The sequence below is a fragment of the Triplophysa rosa genome, linkage group LG3 (assembly GCF_024868665.1).
Source record: "Triplophysa rosa linkage group LG3, Trosa_1v2, whole genome shotgun sequence".
Classification (NCBI taxonomy): Eukaryota; Metazoa; Chordata; class Actinopteri; order Cypriniformes; family Nemacheilidae; genus Triplophysa; species Triplophysa rosa.
In genome coordinates, this window is record NC_079892.1 from 7,647,636 (window position 1) to 7,651,866 (window position 4,231).

General features: G+C 45.5%; 1 long non-coding RNA gene across 1 annotated transcript; it reads left to right on the top strand.

Moving 5' to 3' along the window:
• Positions 1 to 202: 202 nt before the first annotated feature.
• LOC130551652 (uncharacterized) lies at positions 203 to 1,556 on the top strand. The gene is made up of 4 exons (XR_008962643.1): positions 203 to 564; positions 772 to 940; positions 1,145 to 1,300; positions 1,418 to 1,556. It is a non-coding gene; the product is annotated as an uncharacterized LOC130551652 (long non-coding RNA).
• Positions 1,557 to 4,231: the final 2,675 nt, after the last annotated feature.

Consider the following 4,231-nt stretch of genomic DNA (forward strand, 5'->3'; position numbering starts at 1 on the left):
CATCTCTGTTTCTACATGATAGGATCTCGGTGTTGATGCTTCCCCCTGGACTGTTCCGGTGCTCTTGGACGTCCTAATCCACACTCTCTGTCCAGGTGTGATGACAGGTAAGTCTTTCGCTCTGTGTCTATACTTGTGCGTTACCTGTTGTTTCTTTTTCAGCATCTTGTCTTTCCTTCTGAACATCTTCAGATCAGGTCATTTCGGTGTAAGAGCTTTTTGGGCGACTGGAACTGTTGAACGTATCTTTCTCCCCATCAGAAGTTCGGCTGGAGAAATACCATGGCTCAGTGGAGTTGACCTGTGTGCTAGAAGTGCTCTCTGAGGATCTCCATTCTTCCTGAGTAATTGTTTTACAGTTCTCACGGCGCGCTCTGCTTCACCGTTACTCTGAGGAAAACGGGGACTGCTTGTGACATGCTCGAACTCGTAGTCCTTTACAAACTCTGCAAACTCTCCAGACGCAAACTGAGGGCCGTTATCCATCACCAAGGTGTCCGGAATTCCGAATCTGGTGAAGAATGACCTTCAACCTCTCCACCGTCATTGCTGTAATGAGTTTGGGTAAGTTCGCGACTTCAATGTATCTCGAAAAGTAGTCCACTACAACTAAGTAATGACTTTCCTTCCACTGAAATATATCTGCTGCAACCCGCTGCCAGGGTCTCGCAGGTAAAGGCGATTGCATCAGTGTCTCTGTTTTTTTCTGTGAGTTCTGACAACAGATATCGCATCTCTCCACTACTTCTCGTATCTCCTTTATCACTCCAGGCCACCACACAGCTTGCATGCGCTCTTGCAATGCGCTTTGTCATACCTTGATGGCCCTGATGAAGTCTCTCTAGCATCTCCCTCCTCATGAGCTGTGGTATCAGGATCCTCTCTCCTTTCATCAGGAACCCGTCAGCTACATGGATATCTGCTCGGTGAGACCAGTACGGTATGAGAGATTCACCTACACTTTTCTGACGTTCAGGCCAGCCTCTTTGTGAATACTGTTTCAGCTGTTGGCAGGTTAAATCTTTACTCTGCATTTCCTGAATTTGTTTCAGTTTTGTCTGTGTTGCAGGTAGTTGTTGAACAACAAAATCCACAAAAACTTTGCATTCATCTTCTAACGTGACATTTTCTCTCTATTTTTCAGGTCCCATTGGAGCTCGTGACAACGCATCTGCGGTAACCAGTTGTTTCCCTGGAACATAACTGATGTTGTACTTGAATCTGAGCAATCGCAACCGGAATCGAAGAATTCTTGGAGGTTAGTCGTCTAATGGTCTGTTTCCCAACAAAGAAATGAGAGGTTTGTGATCTGTATGCATCATGAATTCCATTCCCAGCAGATAAGCACTGAGTCGCTCGCATGCCCATGTTACTGCTAGAGCTTCTTTTTCGATTTGTGCATATCTTGTCTCTGTAGGTGACAAACTTCTTGAAATGTACACCACAGGCCTCCATTCGCTGTTCTTCTGCCTCTGCATCAGCACACCGCCCAGACCATAGGATGAAGCGTCTGCTGAAACGATCTTCTCACTGTGTGGACTATACTGCGCCAATATAGCTGGTGAGCTCAGTTCTTTTTTCACTTTCATGAATGCTTCTTCTTGCTGTGCATCCCATGTCCAGGTGCTATCATTTCTTAACAAGTCTCTCAGTGGTTTTGTGAGGGTTGGCAGATTCGGAGAAAACTTTCCGACGTAGTTGACCAGTCCCATGAAGCGTCTCTCTCCTTCCACGTTTTGTGGCTGAGGCATGTTGAGAATAGCTTGGATTTTATCCTGGTCCGCTTCGATCCCTTGAGCGCTTATTGTATGTCCATGGAATTTCACTCGTTCAGCAGCAAACACACACTTGTCGTTCAGCTTCAGACCGGCTTTTTCAAACATTTTCAACACTTCACACAGTCTCTTATGGTGCTCTTCCCTGTCTTTTCCAAACACCAGATCATCGTCTGGTTCCATCCATCCCTGCAAGTATCTGAGATATCCTGAGCTGGAAGTGCTCTGGGGCAGAGGAAATCCTGAAAAAAGTGTTTGTGGAAGCCTATCCCTGATTGCTTGACTACTTTTGACAGCCTATAATGCCTGGAACACACAGGAGGACCTCTCGAGAGCAAGAGTACCAAAGGATTCGTGGACGCACGGCACGCATTTTGAGTGCGCACACGCTCACTGAGCGAGAGGAGAGAAAATTCATAAGAGAGCAGCGTATAATTGAAAGCGCGCGTCCAGTTTTGTGCATGAGCAAAGGAAATCGGCGTGCGAGCGGACAGATTCGCGTGCTCGTATTAAAAGAATGCGCTCTCGCCTTGTAATAATGCGCTCGCGACATTTGTCATTATAATAACACCATACTAAAACGGTAATTTTAAAAGGGAAGAAGACGCGCTTGATTTGTAACTGCGCAGCTCGCAAGTGACGTCACAGACCAACTAATCGATAATGAAATTCGTTGACAACGAATTTCATTATCGATTATTATCGAATTTATCGATTAGTTGTTGCAGCCCTAGTTTGAAATGACAAGAGGGGGAGTAAATGATGACAGAATTTTCATTTTTGGGTGAACTATCACTAAGTTCCTGAGAGAAAAAACTAATAAACAAATTATTTGTTTGATCTAAGTCACAAAACCAATCTGAATGTTTTATGACACACATCCAGTTCTTTCTGACTCAATGATCTGGTCTGATGGTAAATTTTAGTCAGTTCTCCACAAAAAGTCAACTATGTTAGGTTTGGTATCATAATAATAAATGTTGCGGTTTAAAAGATTCATTTTAAAATCTTTGTCAGTGACTGACAGAGGAAAAGTATATTTTGCAATTTGGGTTTTAAGAAACCAGCATATGTGTCTGTCCTGTGGTGATGGTTTCCACAGTCACTTGGAGCTGTTTTGACTTTGTAAATCGAAGTAAATTGATCTGAGGAATCTATTTCGAACTTCAAAAGACTTCTGGTTTGCTAAGCCGCAGAAGAAACCCGCAAGCAGGCAATTACTAAACAATTTCTGACATCTGTTTTACCACCACTTTGGTTGCATGGTTAATAAAACGTCTCAAGGGTCAGCATGTGTTTCTCCTTTCTAATAGACTTTAAAGATGTGTTAATACACACAGCACACGCTAAAGACGTGTTTCGGAGCTGATAATTCTGACATCTGGTGACAAGTAAAACAGTGATTTATTTTGCTTTGCCCCTGTTTCTTTAACGTCAACGGTGAATAGTGTTTGCAACTCCAATATGTTTTTTTTAGAAATTGGACAGCCAATGAGAACAAAATATAATGTAAGGTAAATATAGACACTTAAAAGCAGGGTGTGTGATCCTGTCCAGAAACATTTTTTGTCATGTTGGTTGTAAATCTCTTTACATCCTGATAGCAATTAAGAAGTATAGTGGTCAAATAATATTTTTATAATTATATATCGTCTGTGAAAGGCGTAGGACAAAATAAAACTTTCGCCCAATCAAAACGTTCTGGCTGAACGCTGTGACTGGTCATGTGTACATTTTCAGCCAATGTATTTTTCATACCACTGCGCACCCTGTTCACGCAGACATCATACGTCATCAGCGCACTCATGTCTGCATGAGGAACTGACGAAGATGTGGAACGCCCATTTTTTGGCTCGTACACGTCAGACCAGTTCAGTCGCTCTTTCTTCCCTCGATGGTGGGGCAGCTAGAGGCTATGTCGACGTGCCCCAGGTGGAACGTGCAGTCGCGGTGCACCTGTGCCCGCAGGCGGCGTCCACCTGGAGAGGCCGACCGAAACTCCCGTCCAAAGCGTGTAGGACTTCGGCATCATTGGTGTCGAAGGCTTACTTTGCTGTGTGCCAAGCTGCCTCCTCTCTCCACGCCATGGCCATCCTGCAGGTCCACCAGGCCAAGGCGTTGAAAGAGATCCACGAGGGTAAGACCGACCCAGGGCTAACGCAGGAACTCCGCACCGACACCGACCTCGCCCTACGGGCAACCAAGGTGATCGCGCGGGCCCTGGGTCGGGCGATGTCCACTCTTGTGGTCCAGGAGAGGCATCTCTGGCTTTACCTTGCGCAGATGAGTGACGCCGAGAAAGTCCGCTTTCTTGATGCGCCCATTGAGCAGGGTGGGCTGTTTGGTGACACTGTCGAGGACTTCACTCAGCAGTTCTCGGCAGTAAAGAAGCAGACGGAGGCAATCAGCCACATCCTGCCCCGCCGTGACTCGTCCGCACACAGGCCTTTGAGATC